We start from the raw sequence: 21,771 nt of genomic DNA on the forward strand, positions 1-21,771 counted from the left end.
GGTTTTGTATGCATGCGAAAGATCATTCATTTCCGGTCTTTCCGTAAGAAATGCCTGAGCACGGAAAAACTTGAAATGACATTTTGACGAATATAAACAGATTGGTTAGATAAAACAAAAATAAACGTACAACATACCATTAAATAGGGAACAAGTCAAAGTCACGGCATTATGCATTTTAAGGCTTTTTTTTGTGGTTTGTTTTCTGTGCACACGAAGTTTTGACGCCCTTGACCTTCAACATAGAGAATACTACATGGCTTGCTGTGTCGTACCAGATTTACACGAGTTGTTTTTTTAAATAGTGAACTGCGAGCGAAAGCGAGCTGTTCACTATTTGAAAAAGCAACGAGTGTAAATCTGGTACGACACAGCAAGCCATGTAGTATTCTGTTTATCCTACATTATATACTTCTGTGCCAGATCTAACTAAAAGTCACCGACAGCGCTATTGCCTTTGGATCAACCCGCTTTAGAACTTCAAACCACTTTACTCAATTTGACATTCATTCCTCCGCCATGACACACACTCTCAAACTAGGACAAAGTAGTTCGCCTTTGTTAACACTGTTAAGTTTAATATTGAACATTGATTAAATAAATTCGAACAACGAAATGATGGTCACTTCAAAATATACCAGATAAAAAGAAAAGCAGTGGCCACAGGATAAAAGAAACCAAAAGGAACAACAACAGCAAAGCATATCCTTCCGCGATAGGATGACAGTCAAGTCGGAGCCAGGCGAGTCGACAGCTTTCAGATGGTCACTTCTCGGTTTGGTGACTGGACAAATATTGGTTGATGTTGATGGTACCAACGTGCACAGGCCTTGCAAACAGTGTTGTTAGCGTTTGCTGGGATGTGATTGTGGCAGTGGCAGTGGAGACGGCTGGAGTTGAAGTGGCCGTGCGAATCCAATGTGTCGTCTGCCGACACTGGCGACAGCTCCGAGACCGGTGCAGTGCCGTTTAGCATCAGACTGAAGCCACGGTGTTCCTCTTGGGAAATGCTGCTTAACGTTGTTGTGCCCAGCTGCATTATTTTGGTCGGAGGAACGTTATTCTCGGAAAGTTTCTGCACTAGGAACTTGCGTGCAGAGTGGTTGGTGTAGATCTACCTCGGGTTGATGATCCCAGCTTTTCTTCACATGTCGCGCTGGCATGTTTTGGATTGTCTTTCGCAAAATTTGAGATATTCTCTGCCATTACTGTCTTCATGCAAGGACACGTCTCCCCTCTGCATGTGCCTGTGAGGTGTCACGCTGCGCAGACCAAAGTTGACTGTGTTTTGCCACCACAGAGTATTCAGGATTACTTCTGGATCTGCGACTCCGAGCTGTTTTGTCTGCCACAGCTTGTCAACATCTTCATCTTTCAGCGGTTGAGCCCTGTTAAATCTTCTGCTTTGTCTTCACGACTTCTCTCAGTTACAAGTGCAAATTCGGGGCCGTCTATAACGGGTGCACAGTACTTTTTAGACTTCAACTGTCGATGGATGCTGCTGAGAAGGCCCCTCAGCGTGGGGATGGTTCATACTCTTTGCCATCCGGTTTTTTCAAACTCATGAAAAGAGAGCAGAGAATTTTGCATAATTTTTGTGGTTGGATGGTGCTAATGTTTCTTTTGTCCCCGTGTTTCGCCATAAACGTCGATAGGCGACGTATATCGTAAACCGTTTTTCGGAGAGTGTTCTTGTTCTTGTTTGTCTGAACGAATGAGTCTATTGGAGAAAAATCATAAATCATGGATGACTCGCTTTTTTCTTCATCGACTTCGTCATTCGCGTCATCACCAAACATGTCTTCGAACAGCTCATCACTCAAAAATTCTGTCAGTGTTGACAAATCGGTTTCGTGGCAGTTGCCATTTTGTTGCAAAAGTAGTTCTTCATGAATATGTAATTACTAATTTACATAGCTTGACCTTCCGGTTGATCCCATGTACTACTAATTTACATAGCTTGACCTTCCGGTTGACCTCATTTACATGATATACACACGTGTGATTTGAACGATTTTTATCTCACGGGTATCTCTCTCACGTATGTAGGATAATCAAACTTTCGTTTTCCGACGTTCGTTTCGCTTCGTATTCCGGTTCAAATTTTGCTTTTTGCTCGGCACTTTCCGGGAAAACCCGAAAATTCTGATGCCTCCAAACGATGCATCAAATTGTGAAAATGATGCATCAAATTCTTGGTTTTGGATGCATCAATTTGATGCATCAGTTGATACGATCCGCGTTCCGTAATTTCCGACATACAGGTTGATCTGCACAGCGTGTTTCCAGTGTCTGCGCAAGGAAAAACTGTCGAAAGCGCAGTGTCGATCTGGCAGTCGTGTCCCCGTAAGTACAGACAGATCTAGTGTCTCCCACTCTTGCACCGTGTTACACAAGCTTACTTTGTTTAATTTATTTTTAATTCAGCAGACACGGATATCAAACACAGTGCTAGGCAGTCACCTCTAGTGAAATGAGTTCATCTTCTTCTTCGTGTCGTTCGCTGTTAGATCGTCAGTCCGGACTGCAGGGCGAAACGTGCTGTCCTCTGAAGTTGATCTAAAGTGCCTGTAATGTTTGGATGTTATTGTTCTTGGTTCGATTAATGTGAATTTTAAGATTTGCAGTAGAGTCTCAAGTTTACTCTGTCCGTATAAAACTGTCCACCATTTAATTGAACATGCATATATAAGGAAACGAAATGAATCTGTTCTCAAAGTCAAAATTATTACGATTTTGCCTCATAGCTGTGTGTGTGTGTGTGTGTGTGTGTGTGTGTGTGTGTGTGTGTGTGTGTGTGTGTGTGTGTATGTGTGTGTGTGTGTGTGTGTGTGTGTGTGTGTGTGTGAGTGTGTGTGAGTGAGTGAGTGTGTGACGGAGTGATTGAGTTTGTGTTACTGTTTGTCGATTTCTTACGGGAGCCTTGAAGGCTTCGCCTCTTGTTATTACAGTGGAACCTCCCGTAACGACCTCTCCCAAGAACGACCCCCTCCTTTTGTCGTCCGAATTTTTCGGCACGGATGCTTTTCACACTGTAACTAACCTCCTCCCAAGAACGACGCCCTCCCTTTTCCGACGACCGACCTACCAACTTAGGGTCAATAACGACTTTGACCTTTTAACCAGTGAGTGTCAAAGGTCGTAATTACGCAGCACACGCGGAACACGCACGCTATTAGTCACGCATCAAGAGTCAGGGGTGGTAGTATGTAGTCAGTAGTGCGTGCGAGTCCAGTGGCCCACGGCTGTCATCTTCTCACCTGTTGCTGTCACACATGAAGGACTGCCCTCGAAGTAGGGGGGGGGGGGGGGGAGGAGTATGAGGGGTTGGGTAGGGGCAGTTAGAACGACAACTCAATAATGAATTGATGTGTAGTATTCTGTGAGTGTGTGCTCACCAACTGAGACCTCGGGTCAATGTCCCATGGCCCATTCTTGCCAATGAGCAAGTTTAACCTATGGGACGGTATCCTTTGATGTCTGAGAGGAAACCTTCCTGTCCCAGGTTACAGACACTGACCTTCTTACCCGGGGTCAATCACCCAGTTTTACCTATGAGACCGCGCGTGTGTGTGTGTGTCTGTGTGTGTGTGTTATGCCTGCCCGTGTGTGCGCTGGTGTGTGCACGTACATCATGCTTATCCATATGCACATCAAATAGGAACAAAAATAGGACAAGAAAAAAGGGTTGATCAGATATCAACAGGGCCAAAACATGTTGTAGAACATGGGGGGGGGGGGGGAGGGGGGATTAGTTGTGTGTGCGACTTTGAAAACGTAGAATGGAACTCCGCATAAAAGAACGTTCCAACGTAAAATCAAACTAACTCCTTTATACCGTATTTTGCCATGTTTAGGCACGGTCATGAAAGGAGTTCCAATGGTGCAGCCATAGTCGTATTTTTAGAGTATGCACAAACACACGCCTCATCCCCTAGATCATTGGTGACCTGAAGAAAGCAGTTAGAGCTGGGCTCAAGGCCATGCCTATTCAGGAAAGCTTCCGCGCCATTGACAATTTCGGAGGTGTAATTTGATAACACCTCAGTTTTGGAGAAAAGGTAAATGTCCGACCATTTTACCTATAGACTCGAAACTTTGTAGAATGGTCGTGGACGAACTAAAGTTCATGCACAACAGCTATCAAAATATTTGTTAAATTCAAATGACTGAAAAAATAACCCCTTCGTTGTAAAGTTTCACTTGCGCAATATGCGCAAATTTAATCAATGATATGAACGCATTTATCCATGGGAAATGTCCTGACCCTGCCTGCAATTGCTGTATTGAAGGCATTGATTGTCTAATGTTGATTAATGTATACTATGTCATTTGAATTACCCGAATCCACTCATATGTACAGAAAAATGAACGACTGAAACGGGAATCAAAGGTGGGAGCAGCAATGCAACTTCAATCACGGTATCATCAGTGGAAGAAAAGTGACTAAAAAGGAGGAAGCACCAATCCACACATAATCACAGTAACATGTAACACAAGGTGACTCGGATGAAACAGCCACCCAACTAATGTATTATGACAATGAGCAATCTGCACATAACATAAAACCATCAAAGCGATGTTCCTTAAAATAAAATGGTATCCAGGTCACTTGGGTTCAGTTATGTCATAGCATAAAACAGCTCACTGCTCCCATGAATTGTTCTGAGCCTTGCAATGATAAGTAAAGCAATGAGAGAAGATCTGATGCAGTGCACTGTCAATCATTGGCCGGCTGAAATATACTGCAATCTTGATGCAAATTACCATGTAGTTTTCTTGGTGATATGGTCATCACTGCAGGCAGTAAAAGATCACCCAACGTTTTGCAATGAAGAACAATGAAGTTATTAGTCGAACAAAAAATAAACAGACGAATAAAGATTGAAAATTGTCAAATGCAATGGGGCTGGATCTCCCTGTTGAAGAACTTTGAGCAAAAGACCACAAATGAGCTAACAAAGAATACTGTACGAAAGTACGAAATGTTACATGCACTGCAAGATATCCCTGTTGAGAAACTTTGAGTAAAAGATACCCATTTTATTGCAAAGAAGACATACAGAGTAACATGTATATGGACAGAGTGCGAAGAATTCAAACAAAGAAGACCCGACATTTTTAAAATTATGTCAAATGCAGAGTGGCGGAAAATGTGTTTCGTGAGGAACTTACAGCACACACAAACACAACTATTTGGTTTAAACAAAACTTTATTCAATTTTAATCATGACAAGAACAATGCATGGATGATTACATACTCAAGCATATAATGCTTATTTTAAGCAATCATAGTAATTACAAAACAAAGGTTAGCATGATGGCGGAATAAGTACATTAGCTCATTTCAGGAAACGAAAAACAAAACAAAAGACAAAACAGATACACAAACAAGCAGAAAATGGGAAGGGGTTGGTGATACATGAGGTTGCGAAAGTGCAGCTAGCTAGTAGCTAGCTTAAGGGAAAAAGAAGAAGAAGAAGACTCGGAGCGCCAATATTTGAGGGGATTTTTTCAATTGTAATAAGTGCACATAAGACACTCGCACAAAGTTAATGCGTATTGTGATCAGAGGAAAAGTCACTACATTGCGCATAAATCGAGACATAATTGATAAGTCGGAAAACTATTTGCAAAGTGTAAAAACAACACGAAGAGAGTGAGAAGAACGAGTAACAATTAAAAACATTGCAAGAAATAACAAAATGTCATATGCAGTGACGATTCTGCTGCGGAACTTTTAGTTTTAGTAACAAGTTACGAAGTTCCTGTAAATAGTTAACACGGTGTTCAAACAACATGAACAAAATGAGAAAAAGAGCAAAATAAATGCAATGGTGACAGTTCTTCGCGTACAGAAATGTTCAGTGTGTCGGTGACTAAAACAAGGAATTCTTGTGAAACCTAGACATATTGCATAACACCAGCGGCGGAGCACGCAAGAATAATGGTTCGATATGAAGACTCGACAGAGTAAACCCTATCATTATCTCCAGAGCGCTTCCAGTAGAGGCTGCCCGCGCTCGTTCACTGATACAAAAAGGTACCAAGTGTCGGTGTCTAACTGTCCCTCTCAGCGGGAGAGTTGCTTTGTCATAACCCCCTCCACTTCTGTTGTTTCAATGCCGGGGTGAGGTCAACGGTCAATCACAGCCCACCCCAGTCGCGAGACACTCAGCTGGTCGTGGGCTTTGCTTTGCTTAATCCGAATGTTGTACTCCGATGTAAGTAGACATAATAATAACAAGAAAATTTGCTGATTCAAATCAGCAGGTTCCCAGACGTTCCTTCATGTAATTTTTAGGTGAATGGTCAAAGTGGTTTCTTGCACACACTCAGTCATCTTGCACAACAATGCAACACAAAGGAACTTAGTCGATAAATATCGACAGGGGGCCGACACATGGTTTAAATGTGAAATGTGTGTATATGGGTGTGGGTCTGAAACAAACAAACAAACAAACCATGTGAACCCCAAAGTCATGCGCCCACACGAACACACACACACACACACCCACGCGCGGGCGCTGTAGAACACACACATAATATAGTAAATACTTCAACACAGTGTGCGTATAATGTTGTATTTGTTTAGTTTCACTTTCAAAGAAACCACAAAAAAGAAATCAACATGAACAACTTCAGAGCTCTTACTTTGATTACAAACTGCATGATTTGGATAAAAGTTGATCGGTTTGATCTAATGCTGATTTCAGTTTTTTTCAGCGGCATAAGTCAGTGCTTCGTCTCGTATCGAAAACAAAAGCAGACGACAAATTTAGTCAGTTGGAGTTGTCTCCCGTACTCCTGTAGCATGCACTGATCTAAAAATAATCCACTATTCAGTTTAGATCAGTGCGCTGCACCGAGACGGTTCGGGAATTCCCAACAAAAGAAAAGATACACGGCACTGGCAACTTCAGTGTCAGCTGAACACGAGAGCGTTCGGTCTTTTAGAAGATTTGTATCTTGAAATGAAAATTAACGAATATCGCGCTGTCCGAAGGAATGGAGTACATATCGGACAATGACCACGCTCAGGCTAAAACAATAGGACATCTGACCGACATGCGGCAATGTGAATCGGACATTTGGGGATTTTCATCTATGTCCGATGTCCGACGCCTAACGACATCCCTGCCTACATTATTCTGATTGATCACAACCAAACCTACTATCATTGGACACATCCAAATGCAAGCGTCTGTTCTTGAAAATTTCCCACTGATCTAAAAATAAAACCAGTGCAATTTCCTCGGTCGGGCTTTGCCACAGAAACTCACGGTTTAGTAAAATGTACAATGTATTTTCTGATTTGTGCGCAAAAGCTTTTTTTTTCTTTTTTCTTTTTTTTTAACATAACAATGTGTAATGTCACTGTTTGTTTAAAAGAACATGGTCACATTTGTAAAAAAAAAATTGTTAAATTAGAAAATAAATAACATTTTGGTTCATGATTTTTCCTACACCTGTGCTGAAAATAAGAAACAAAAATGTTGGTATATAAGTCACTCAAATACAAGTAAGTATGCGGGGGCCCGGGTAGCTCAGGTGGTAGAGCACTGGACTTGTGATCGAGAGGTCGCTGGTTCGAATCCGGGCCGGGACGGACACGGGTCAACTTTATGTGCAGACCCAGAGACGGTATCCATCTCCCACCCCCGTGTCACCATTGTGGACGGACACGGGTCAACTTTATGTGCAGACCCAGAGACGGTATCCATCTCCCACCCCCGTGTCACCACAATGGCACGTTAAAGATCTTGGTCATTCTACCATAAGTGCAGATGGCTGATACCACCTAAACACGCAAACATCAAAAAGCCGTGAGGGCGTAAAACTCGAATCGTATAAACCAATTATAGGCAATAAAGACCTGACGGACAATAAGCCCCTTAAAATTTACGTAAGTATGCATGGCTCGGTTTGAGTTTGTTGCGGTTGACCCTGCACAATTCGATTTCTGATGTTTTTGTTGAACAATTTTGTAATTCACAACTTCCTGTGTTACACAATCTCAGTGATGACCAATTTTGCCTCCACACCTCCCATAGGGTGACGGATTTCACAACTTTCTACAGATGAACAACAATGTTGCCTTCACACCTCCCATAGGGTGACGGATGTCACAACTTTCTGTGTACACAAACTGATGACGACATAAGCGCATGCGCAAACGCCTGCCGACACCCATAAGCTTTCAGCTATACATACATGTGAGCCAACGCCAGCGTAATACTAGGGCTCATGGCCCTAGAATAACGGACACAGACTGAACTGCCCAACAGTTCCCACCCCTGTGAAAAAAATTATACCTCCCTAACTCCCAATAAAGACCCCTCCTTTTTACGACCGATTTTTCTGGACATGTTCAAGGTCGTTAGTGGGAGGTTCAGTTTACTGTAGTTCATTCGTATGCAACAAAAAAAGCTTGACTTTTTTAATTTTGAACATAGCTACTTATGAAGAAGATAAAAAAAAAAACCATCAACGAGATACACGAGTATGGTAATACGGCAGAGGTATCAGGTACAAAAAATGACCTGGATGTTCGTGGAGGCCTATAGTAAGGGGGAAGCATTTTTCACCATGATTCATTTTAAGTAGTCTTTATGAAGAAATGAAAGCACGAACGTGCATAGACCTTTTTTGTCGAAACAAACACTTAAATTGAATAACGGAGAACAGATGTCTTGATTTTTAGTGTGATACATTTGCTGCTGAACACGTCAGATGATTTCTAGCAGACGACAATTTCGGACGGGAAGAATGAGCAATCTGCTAACGAACCAATGAGTCACGATTTTGCGATGCAAGAAACGAGATTAGGTCACCGCAGCACACCCTCTTATTGACTGTCGAACAAATTAGGTCGCTGTTAACACAGTGTGTAAACCATTGCAGACGGGGGGGGGGGGGGGGGGGGGGGGGGGTGTTTTGCGTGTGCTAAATAGCCCCCCAAGCGTCCTGTACGCATCATGCAATGTTCTTGCAATTGACGTCCATCACTGTAGTGTGTTTCATCCGTCTTTGGGTGTCGAGACTATCTTGATTAAGTCTCTCCTTGTCCTCGTTGTTGTGGTTGTCCTGCTTCTAGTTATTGTCTTCGTTCTTGTTGTTGTCGTCCGTGTCGTTGTCTTCGTTTTCATCGTCGTCGTCGTTCTTGTTGTTTTTTTTCCACTGTTTTGTTGTTGTTGTTGTTGTTGTTGTTGTTGTTTTTCTTTCTTTTCTTTCTCTTTTTTTTTTTTTTCGTTTTTTTTTGTTTTTTTTTTTAGGAGATCAGACATTGTTAATCACACATGTGCGTGCGTTTTTTTAATTTTTTTTTATATCGGAAGTTTTTTTTTATATATTTTTTTTTTATAATCATTTTAATTCTTATTAAGTTATTATTGTTTTCCTTCAGTCTCACTCTTTCTCTCAGCTTCACACTCAATGGACAGTAAACAGATCATGGACAATTGTTTTTAATTTTTTTTTAAATTTACATTTACCCTCTCTCTCTCTCCTCTCTCTCTCTTTCTCTCTCTTTCTCACACTTGTCCACACAACATCTCTCTCTCTCTCTCTCTCTCTCTCTCTCTCTCTCTCTCTCTCTCTCTCACTCACTCCCTAGTCTGTCTTTCTCTGCATCCACTTTCTTTCTCTTCGACTTGTCTGTTTTTTTCTGAATTTTGTTCTTCGGAATTTTCTGTCTTCTTCTTTGTTCTTCTTTTTTGCTTCATCTCTCTCTCTCTCTCTCTCTCTCTCTCTCTCTCTCTCTCTCTCTCTCTCTCCTCTCCCCCATACTCTGTCGGTCTCTCTCTCCCCCTCGCTCCCATAGTCTGCCAATCTCTCTCTCTCTCTCTCTCTCTCTCTCTCTCTCTCTCTCTCTCTCTCTTTCTCTCTCTCTCACTGTCTCCTCTCGTTCTATCTTCTCTCTCTCCACCTATTTTTATTTTTTTTTAATACATTTTGTCCTATATTTTCTTCCGTCATCATTTCTCCTTTTGTTACCTAACGTTTCTTTATTTCAATTTCACAGATAGCAACATATATGCGAGTCACAAGTCAATTATTTTTCTTAAACTTAACTCTTTTTCAAAAATACATCCGATCTCTAAAGGGGTACCGTATCTATAAATACCTATGCACATTTTTGCAATCAAGATCAGCAAATTGACATAGTTTGCTTCAGCGGATGAAATAGAATTCCTTTTAACTAGGCCAAATAGGGCATCCCGCACATCAACATGAATTCTTTTTGAACAAGCGGTGAAGAAGGCTTCCTCAACAAGACTCCACACTTTGCTTATTTTTATACAATAATAAAAGAAATGTTCGATATAATCTGTCTCTTCTGTACAATGTGTACAACTAATACTCTCAGCAATGCCCATTTTATACAATATAATGTTCGTTGGATAAATGTTATGAGTTATTTTCCAGTGTAGCAGTCTCAATCTTACTTCTTTTGATGCGTTGCTTGCTATCTGCCAAATGTCCTTGTTTATTTCAATTCCCATCTTTCTTTTCCAGAAACTGACTGCAATAGTGTCAGTTTGATAAGCGTCTACCATTTAATTTACGAAACTGCCTGGGTTTAAATGTACTTATTTTTTGATAATCCATTACCTTCATAGCTTGTATTCCATTATCATTCATCTTCAAAAAAAGGGATGCTATTGCTGTGCGAATTGCCCCATATTCAAATAGTTTTGTTGGTTTATGCCCAACTCTTTCACAAATCCTGTGAAATGGTAAAAACATATTATTCTCGTATAAATCCTTCACATAGCATATATCAGATGTAACCCAATCACGTAGAAACATTGTCTTGCCACGATAAGCAATTAGAGAGTTATTCCATAGGCATAAATTCTCCAGCTGGGTCATTTTTTTCACGCATGGTAATATCTTTTCATGGTTGTCAAGCCAACATTCTAAAACGCTTTTCCAGAACTTGTTTGTAATCAACCCCAACCCTTTAAATAAGGCTGGTTTGACGTTTGCTTGAAAGCAGCATAGATTTTTTCCGAGTTTGGAGAACATACTGAGTGGAATACTTTTCCAAGCTTCTTCGTTTGGTTGCAGTAATTTTGAAAACCATCCAAGTACAAAGGATTTTTGAAAGTCACCCAAGTCAATCATATTTAGGCCACCTTTACTTGTTTCCTGGCACATAACTTTTCGTTTTACCTTTTCATAGGCTTTTGTGTTTGAAAATCTTTTTTTCCCAATGAATCTGAAAAACATTGAGTTCAGTTTACATATGATCTTTTCGGGTATAATCAAAGCTTGCAAAACATGTGTTAATTGAGGGATCAAAAGTGATTTTACAAGGCAAATCTTTCCCATTATACTGCAGTTTCTCTTAGACCACTTAATCATTGTGCTCTGAATATGATTAATTTTTTCCGTCCAGTTTTCTTCGATTTCCGAGGCTTCTAAATTATTACTAAAATATATACCAAGAATTTTGACTTTTGATTTCCATCTGAAGCCACATGGCTGCTCCTCAGAGTACTTCTGTGAACCCAACCACATGGCCTCCGATTTCAGTCTGTTCACAGCCAGTCCTGAGAACTTGGAGAAATATGACACCAATGTCAGAGCATTTTGCACATCATCAGTGCCTTTCAGAAAAAGCGTAATATCATCAGCGTACAAGATCATTTTCAATAGTCTTTCTTGATTAGTACTATTGGCTGATGGCAAGAATACCCCTTTAACTGACTGATCTGCCCTCATCTTGACTGCCAGCAGCTCTAAGGCGAGCACGAAGGCCATTGGTGAGAATGAGCAGCCTTGTGGAATTCCAGCGTTCATTTCTATAGGCTCTGACAACCACCCCATATAATTTACACAACTTACTGTTTCGTTCATGAGCGTAGTGACCCATCTAACAAAAGTGTTACCAAAATTGAAGCGTTTAAAGGCATACATTATGTATTCTTTTGATATTGTGTCGAAAGCAGCTTTGTAGTCTAGAGCTAGGAGTAGCCCTGGTTTGTTCGTTTGTTTGAGATGTGTAATTATATCATCAATCATTCTAACTGCTGTGCTACTATTTCTGCCTTTCATAAAACCAAACTGATTTTCATGAATTATTGTTCCAAGCACACTTTTTAGGCGTACTGCTAGACACTTTGCCAGTAACTTATAATCTGAGTTTAGTAAAGATATTGGTCGCCAGTTATTCAGATCATCCCTTGACAGTTGCTTCCCTTTGTGTATTAATGTTATTCGTCGTCGTTATTGTTGCTGTTGTTAAATCAGAAGATGTAGGGAAAGACGTCAAAATGGCAGATTACCCAACATTAACAGCATGGGTTGGGGCAGAACAAAGACAGACCAGGGCAAGTCATCAAGGCGACAGCACCAGCAATGAAGTACCAATCTCTTATGGACAAAATAAATTCAAGAAGAGCACAAACAACAACAAACAGAACAACAACTATCAGCCACAGACATATTTTTAATCTTCATCCGCCATGCTAAATTGTCAGCAAAGTCTTCATAGCGGAATCTTAGTACACAAAAAACTAAACGTTGCCGCTCTCTCTCGATCCTTTTCTCGTTGTAATGTTGTTGGTGGTGGTGAGGGAGGTGTTGGTGGTTGTATTCTCTGTAGAGCCTTCTTTGAAATTTGAATTCAAACAAATATGTGGAGGAAATAATTGTTTCGTGTGCCTGTCCCAATGTAAACTCCTGTCACATGATGCAACAGAGAGACGATCGATACTGTGTCCCAGCAGGTACTGCGCTCTGTCGGTGAAGCGACAACATCATTTCACAGAATCATCGCTACAACCGTCTTCTCTTGTGTCGTCACCTTAGTCATCAGTGTCTGCCTTCACCTCAACCCCTCACTGACCTCCTGCTGCTGTCCATTGGGGTGAGTTGTTGCTGTTTCTCCTCGCCCGGTCTTGCTTTCGGTTTTGTTCCTCTCGCGCCATCTTGTCTCTTCAGTTACCTGAGTATGTGCAGGTGACACATATGGCTGTGTTGTTCGTGTGTTGTGTTGGTGATGAGTTGTTAAAAGAGGGATCGTTTTTCGTCTCTTCATTTGATAGCATGCAGGATTACGAGAGTATCGTAGCACAAACTGAAATTAGATGGCATGAATTTAGTAACAGCTATTGTGTTTTCAGCGTAGCAATATAGGGTCCGATATTTGAACGAGACCAGTATAATGCCGACAAGTCGAAAACGAGTCTCATAATACTTGTTCGATTTAAAATATCGGGCCCTATAGCGCTACGCTGAAAACACAATAGCGATGATATAGCTGTTCTGACCTTGATTTGTTGTTCCAAACTTACAAAATGACAGTTTTTGCGTCGCGTTGATCTCAGGTTTTCAAGTGATAGCAGACGCCGTTTCTTATGCGCATTAGTTTTGCGCAGGCTTGCCACTGACTTTGGAAAAAAACCCACCTGGATTTGACAACACAGCTGTTGAAACAGCTTTTTTTGGCTCACGTAAGTCTAGCCTATGCGATGCTGTCACGAAGTGGTTTGCATGTGAAATAAATGTACGTGTTCTGCCCTATTGCACTGTCTCTACCCTTTTCACACCAAACACTTCAATAACAGAATTTGGGAGGATGCAGGCTTATTATTTCCTCAACCAAAAACAACATACTTCTTCACTTCAAACACATCAATACAAATCAACTTTTCGACACACAGTTCACACAACCTCTTAGCTTTCACTCAATGCATGTAAATACATATTATAAAGATACTTCCTCAAATATAGATTAACGCACAAAAGAAGGCACCGACAGACACTCACGAGTTCGAATCACGGCTCACTGCATGTCGCCAGTTTCACTTCCTTGTGTCGCTGAATAGATGCCAACACACACAGATGCCAACACACACCTTTCACTGAAGATGCCAACACACACCTTTCACGTTTCTCCCCGAGAAACCCTTCCGCCATTTGCGAAAACAACCGTCGTCGGCTACGACCGGTATCGATGAAGACTCCACTCGTCTAGTCATCTGCGCCGATGTGGTCCCTTGATCGCCATCATCGTTCCGCGCTTCTCCCGTGTAAGGACCCTCCCTTACACGCCATGGAAATCCCTCATGGAAACTCCTAAAGAATTTAACCAAGTCTTAATACAACATTCTCTAAAACCATCTCTTCTTCCAACCGTTCATGTACCACTCATACATTCTCGTTCATTCCACGTTCACATTCCGTCCACATTCAATATCCAAACTAATACTTAATCTATGAATAACACTCCCCATACAAAGCATGACCGTCTTAAACTTAACATAAATGCGTAGCAATTATGTTCAAGAAATTCCCAATGAAAAACCGTGATACAATTACATCAAGAATTCTCTCAAATCTTCACACTAAGATTTGGCGCACTTTGTGTACACTAACCTTTACACTCCAGCTATGTATTCCAACGTCAATAATATACAACATATTAAATCATTTACCTTAAGAGACCCGTCTCTTGAAAGAGTACTTGTTCCCAGAACAAGTCTGACACGCGCCGACAACCTTCCCGGTTGAAAATCTCAAACGCTGTGTCGTTATTTACCCCAGACCAGCTACATGTCTCAAAACACTGCTCATCTCAAGCTAAAGCCAGTTTTGCGTGGAACGCACAAAACACGTGAATAACGCCATTCCGGTCAGCTACGCATCGCCTCTACAACATTTAGGGAGGTTAAAACCACGACGTGGTTTCACCTCACAAATATGCTACTCACATCTTTGTGACAGATGCTAACTTTTGTCTGTCTGTGCGTATGTGTGTGATAGAAACTTTAACATTTGACTGAACAACGCAATACAAATTTTACCTGGTTATTTTCCAAGCAACAGCTTCAAAGTATTGAAGCAATGATCAACATTTCGTCGGCACGTATGTAGTTAAAGTGTGTATCCAAAGAAAACGGGTGGTGGGAGGTTTTGGGGGCGTAAAAACTGGTGACTGGTTTGTGTCGTGTGTGGTATGTTGACCAGGTCAGGGGTCAACATTAGGTCAGGTCGCGTGAAGGATTGTGGTATAAATTCACTTTTCAGTTTCTCACCGAGCTGCATTCGCCGATTCGGGGAAGACGATTTTACATTGTTCGGTTTCGTAGCTCCATAAAAATAGATAAAGAAGATACCAAAGGAGATTTCCAACGGAACGCGGATCGTATCAACTGATGCATCAAATCAAATGATGCATCTAAAACCAAGATTTGATGCATCATTTTCACAATTTGATGCATCATTTTCACAAAAGGATGCATCATTTTCCAAAACTGATGCATCCGATACGAAAATGATGCATCCTTTTAGAAAATGATGCATCATTTTGATGCATCACTTTCGGTTTTGTATGCATGCGAAAGATCATTCATTTCCGGTCTTTCCGTAAGAAATGCCTGAGCACGGAAAAACTTGAAATGACATTTTGACGAATATAAACAGATTGGTTAGATAAAACAAAAATAAACGTACAACATACCATTAAAAAGGGAACAAGTCAAAATCACGGCATTATGATTTTTGTTGTTGTTTGTGGTTTGTTTTCTGTGCACACGAAGTTTTGACGCCCTTGACCTTCTACTCAAACTTTCGTTTTCCGACGTTCGTTTCGCTTCGTATTCCGGTTCAAATTTTGCTTTTTGCTCGGCACTTTCCGGGACAACCCGAAAATTCTGATGCATCCAAACGATGCATCAAATTTTGAAAATGATGCATCAAATTCTTGGTTTTGGATGCATCAAATTGATGCTTCAGTTGATACGATCCGCGTTCCGTAATTTCCGACATACAGGTTGATCTGCACAGCGTGTTTCCAGTGTCTGCGCAAGGAAAAACTGTCGAAAGCGCAGTGTCGATCTGGCAGTCGTGTCCCCGTAAGTACAGACAGATCTAGTGTCTCCCACTCTTGCACCGTGTTACCTAAGCTTACTTTGTTTAATTTCTTTTTAATTCAGCAGACACGGATATCAAACACAGTGCTAGGCAGTCACCTCTAGTGAAATGAGTTCATCTTCTTCTTCGTGTCGTTCGCTGTTAGATCGTCAGTCCGGACTGCAGGGCGAAACGTGCTGTCCTCTGAAGTTGATCTAAAGTGCCTGTAATGTTTGGATGTTATTGTTCTTGGTTCGATTAATGTGAATTTTAAGATTTGCAGTAGAGTCTCAAGTTTACTCTGTCCGTATAAAACTGTCCACCATTTAATTGAACATGCAGATATAAGGAAACGAAATGAATCTGTTCTCAAAGTCAAAATTATTACGATTTTGCCTCATAGCTGTGTGTGTGTGTGTGTGTGTGTGTGTGTGTGTATGTGTGTGTGTGTGTGTGTGTGTGTGTATGTGTGTGTGTGTGAGTGTGTGTGAGTGAGTGTGTGACGGAGTGATTGAGTTTGTGTTACTGTTTGTCGATTTCTTACGGGAGCCTTGAAGGCTTCGCCTCTTGTTATTACAGTGGAACCTCCCGTAACGACCTCTCCCAAGAACGACCCCCTCCTTTTGTCGTCCGAATTTCTCGGCACGGATGCTTTTCACACTGTAAGCAACCTCCCAAGAACGACGACCGACATACCAATTTAGGGTCAATAACGACTTTGACCTTTTAACCAATGAGTGTCAAAGTTCGTAATTACCGAACACACGCGGAACACGCACACCATTAGTCACGCATCAAGAGTCAGGGGTGGTAGTCTGTAGTCAGTAGTGCGTGCAAGTCAAGTGGCCCACGGCTGTCATCTTCTCACCTATTGCTGTCACAACTGAAGGACTGCCCTCAAAGTAGGGGGGGGGGGGGGGGAGGAGTATGAGGGGTTAGGTAGGGGCAGTTAGAACGACAACTCAATAATGAATTGATGTGTACGTATTCCCTGAGGGTGTGCTCACCAGCTGAGACCTCGGATCAATGTCCCATATACTTGCCAATGAGCAAGTTTAACCTATGGGACGGTTTCCTTTGATGTCTGAGAGGAAACCTTCCTGTCCCAGGTTACAGACACTGACCTTCTTACCCGGGGTCAATCACCCAGTTTTACCTATGAGACCGCGCGTGTGTGTGTGTCTGTGTGTGTGTGTGTGTTATGCCTGCCCGTGTGTGCGCTGGTGTGTGCACGTACATCATGCTTATCCATATGCACATCAAATAGGAACAAAAATAGGATAACGGACACAGACTGAACTGCCCAACAGTTCCCACCCCTGTGAAAAAAATTATACCTCCCTAACTCCCAATAAAGACCCCTCCTTTTTACGACCGATTTTTCTGGACATGTTCAAGGTCGTTAGTGGGAGGTTCAGTTTACTGTAGTTCATTCGTATGCAACAAAAAAAGCTTGACTTTTTTAATTTTGAACATAGCTACTTATGAAGAAGATAAAAAAAAAAAACCATCAACGAGATACACGAGTATGGTAATACGGCAGAGGTATCAGGTACAAAAAATGACCTGGATGTTCGTGGAGGCCTATAGTAAGGGGGAAGCATTTTTCACCATGATTCATTTTAAGTAGTCTTTATGAAGAAATGAAAGCACGAACGTGCATAGACCTTTTTTGTCGAAACAAACACTTAAATTGAATAACGGAGAACAGATGTCTTGATTTTTAGTGTGATACATTTGCTGCTGAACACGTCAGATGATTTCTAGCAGACGACAATTTCGGACGGGAAGAATGAGCAATCTGCTAACGAACCAATGAGTCACGATTTTGCGACGCAAGAAACGAGATTAGGTCACCGCAGCACACCCTCTTATTGACTGTCGAACAAATTAGGTCGCTGTTAACACAGTGTGTAAGCCATTGCAGACGGGGGGGGGGGGGGGGGGGTGTTTTGCGTGTGCTAAATAGCCCCCCAAGCGTCCTGTACGCATCATGCAATGTTCTTGCAATTGACGTCCATCACTGTAGTGTGTTTCATCCGTCTTTGGGTGTCGAGACTATCTTGATTAAGTCTCTCCTTGTCCTCGTTGTTGTGGTTGTCCTGCTTCTAGTTATTGTCTTCGTTCTTGTTGTTGTCGTCCGTGTCGTTGTCTTCGTTTTCATCGTCGTCGTCGTTCTTGTTGTTGTTGTTGGTGGCGTTGTTGTTGTTGCCTTCGTCGTCGTTATTGTTGCTGTTGTTAAATCAGAAGATGTAGGGAAAGACGTCAAAATGGCAGATTACCCAACATTAACAGCATGGGTTGGGGCAGAACAAAGACAGACCAGGGCAAGTCATCAAGGCGACAGCATCAGCAACAAGGAACTTAGTCGATAAATATCGACAGGGGGCGGACAAATGGTTTACATGTGAAATGTGTGTATATGGGTGTGGTTCTGAAACAAACAAACAAACAAACAAACAAACCATGTGAAACCCCCCCCCCCCCCCTCCCACCGCTCGCGGGCTGAACGACTGACGTCACATGTCGCTTGTCTTTTCCAGAAGAACACCGCGTGTACATAATACACAATTCGATCGCGTAGCACTGCCAATGCACATTTTCGCAACGAAAACCGTGCTACTGTTTCTTGTGTGTTAAATCTGAAAGCAATATAAGTGAACGAACAATTGAAAACTGATATCACGTTACTAAACTCCCAAAAGTAATAAATTACTTCTGACTGCGGTACACAATACATTTTCAAAGCAATTTTTATTATTTTCAAGACATAAAAAATACAACGGAAGAAAAATGCAAGCAATAACAATTTTTTTTAAAGTACAGACTAAATACTGAAGCTCTCTATTTCTCTTTAGTATGTTGGATTCAGGTGTACTTACTCACAGTTGCAGACAGATACAGATTGAAACACGTGTCGAGCGTAAAACAAAAAGTGAAACTAGAGAATAACATGAACCTGAAAACTTTTAAAATATTTGTACCCAGCACCAAGAGAGATTATTGTAAAAAAAAAATGTAATACAAAGTGTGTGAGTTCTACATAAGACAGGAGAATTTACATAGCAACAGAAAACATGCTTGTAAATCACTGAGCACCAACAGTTAAAAATCACTATCGCTCACCTCATGCAGACTGAAATGCAAACCTGCACACATACATACACACAAACAAGGGGGGAGCATCCGTGGACTGGCACTAATGATATGGTCAACTGCATATGTAGCTAACTTTGCCCGTCTCACACCTTGTTAATGTTAGTGTCACTGGTACGCAACCTGTTCTTCATGCTCTACTCTTTCCACCCGCGCTGCACTTTGTCCATCATTGACATTGTCCTCGGCTTGTGGTGGACTCGGATTTTTAAAAAAAGCAGGACAGCATTTTCGAAAACATCTTCTTGCACTTTCAAAGAAATGTCAAATGCATAAACTGTGTCATAAAAAAGCACAGGCACTGTATCATTGATTTGGCACTGTTGCAGAAAGTCCTTGTCATCAGCTTTCATTTTGGCAGAGCAAGCGACACCCACAGTCCGACGAAAAATGTCCTGCATGTCAAGGAACATTTGCACAATGTTGTCTTTGACAAATGTCAGTCCTCCTCGGTTAAGCACCGTTGTCATGTCAGTTGAAGAATCACAATCACTTTCTGACAGCTCACTGAACCTCAGTGCTTCTAAACAGCGCAGTTTCTCGTATCTGTATGCACCTTTCTTGAGGCCCCAAACTTTCTTTTTTAGTTTCTTCACCACACTCCCAGCAACATACCTGATCACATCCTTCCTCACACACTGGCACCGGTCGGTCATTTGCTTTGTCTTCCTGTTTGCACCCATAGGTTGCTTCGACCAGCCTTTCAAACATCCTGAGGCAAATGGAAGCTGATGCATGAGTCGACTTGGTGACCTCTGTAATGCTTGCATGGCTTGCGTAGTACAATGAGTGAGCCTTTTCCTTGGCCGCGTCCCGGAACTTCCCTCGTAGACCAAGGCATGACTCAAACACCTGAAGTTTGTCCCGAAGAACAGCACCTGTCAAACAGACCACAAAGTCTTACACTTGAACACATACAATAGAACCACCTTTGTATTACCTCAAACAATCTGAGAAAGCGGGTCTTTAAAAGGAGGCAGTCTTAAAATGAAGGAAAATTTACAGAAGTTATGCACAGACAAACTGACAAAATAAGGTCTTAAAAGGTAGGGATTATCAAATGGGGGGGGGGGGGGGTGGTCCACTGTATATATATATACAATAATAGATTTTTATTAGTCCATATCTTGGGATAATTCCCTGCCTCGTATAACTTTAAAAGAAAGGCAAACACACACACCATTGTATCCAAAAAGAACACTTGCACATTGACAAGTCTGGAATGTGTACGCGAATGATCAACAATAATTACACGTATGCCATACAGGGAGCACTGCTTACTTGTCATGTATATATGACAGCTTATTCTCAGCGTAACTGAATAACTTGAAATTTAAACTTGAAATTGTTTTACATTATAAGCAAAAGTGAAAACACTACTCCAACAAAATTGTATTCATTCATACAGTGTTTCCCTAAACACTTACAGTCCAAGGTTTTAACATGGCTTCACAGATCAGCTGACAGGCATTCATTTTCTGCAATCTCACTGCACACCTCTTCCAAAAGTGGAACTGTCACCTGTTGACATTTAAAAACACATGTAAATGTACACACAGTGACACAATAAAAAATCATGCGTAATGAGAATTATCCAAAAATATTATATGATGCACTGGTGTCAAATGTGTTATGGTATTTTATGTTATCACAGAATCTAAGTCTTGAAAAATACACATGTTCACACAAAAATATGGCAAATACCACATGAGACTGAAATATACACAAATCTGCAGTAACTTGACTGAGAAATCACAAGCGGGTGTAGTTGTAGGCATCACAATCACAAGACAAACAAATTCTGCCTTTATGTTTAATATTTTTCAACAATAAATGTTGCAAATGTAACGAATAACTTCTCACCTTTTGTGAAATAATACTTTGAGCTTGACACACTTCTGACTGTACAGGGGTTTTCATCAACAACAAAAGTGGTGCTTGCTTCCTGAAACAAAATTATTCAATGATGAAAAGAACTGAATGTGGCAGTGTTCAAAGTGATATTCAAACTTGTATACAACTATCAGTACCTATACTGTAAAACGAGAAGGCTATAGTATGTGTCATTCAGTGTTTTGTGCTGTAACAATGAAATGCAATCAATGCAAGTTCTTGTAGTCTAGAAATAAATACAACAATAATTTCAATTGAAACCACAAACTAGTCAAATAAATTGTGTAAATAGTTGGACAAAGAGATGCTTATTAACCCAGGGAAATAACAGGATTTCTTAGCAAAACTTTCCCAACCCAATTACCTGATTCAGTCCGGCTTTTCTGCTTTTAACACTTACTTTCAGTTTCACTAGAATATATCACAACTACAAGAATAACAATGGAACAGGAATGAGATTTTGTTTTGTTTTTGTAAACTACATCAGGATTTAACTAGTTTGGAAGCTCTGCTTACATACAAAATACAGACAGTGACGTTCAATCGTGGTGGCTGATCAGTGCACTGACTGAGACGGACGATTCGATTTGATCGCTTCACCACGCCTTTCCAACTATGTGCTCCCATACAGTTTTGGTAGATACATGCTTGTGCAAGTATGTTATTACCAATATGAATCTTATTTTCCTTTCGATGGTCAGTTTTACTCACCTCTGTAACCGCAGTCACCTCTGCGAATGCTGTCGAAGAATCTAACCGAAAGTAAACATTCTGGGAATCTACGCGCATCGGCCTTGACGCAAGTTCAATACTGAGCCAATGAGCGCGGCGCGGCGAAGTTGGCGATCCAGTCTATCT

At 41.3% G+C, this 21,771-nt stretch overlaps 1 long non-coding RNA gene across 1 annotated transcript; it reads right to left on the reverse strand.

The window, feature by feature from the left end:
• Positions 1-19,680: 19,680 nt before the first annotated feature.
• Positions 19,681-21,558, reverse strand: LOC138956276 (uncharacterized). The gene is made up of 3 exons (XR_011452580.1): positions 20,884-21,558; positions 20,448-20,541; positions 19,681-19,898 (listed from the first exon to the last, which is right to left on the reverse strand). It is a non-coding gene; the product is annotated as an uncharacterized lncRNA (long non-coding RNA).
• Positions 21,559-21,771: the final 213 nt, after the last annotated feature.

This window comes from Littorina saxatilis, unplaced genomic scaffold, assembly GCF_037325665.1.
Source record: "Littorina saxatilis isolate snail1 unplaced genomic scaffold, US_GU_Lsax_2.0 scaffold_316, whole genome shotgun sequence".
Classification (NCBI taxonomy): Eukaryota; Metazoa; Mollusca; class Gastropoda; order Littorinimorpha; family Littorinidae; genus Littorina; species Littorina saxatilis.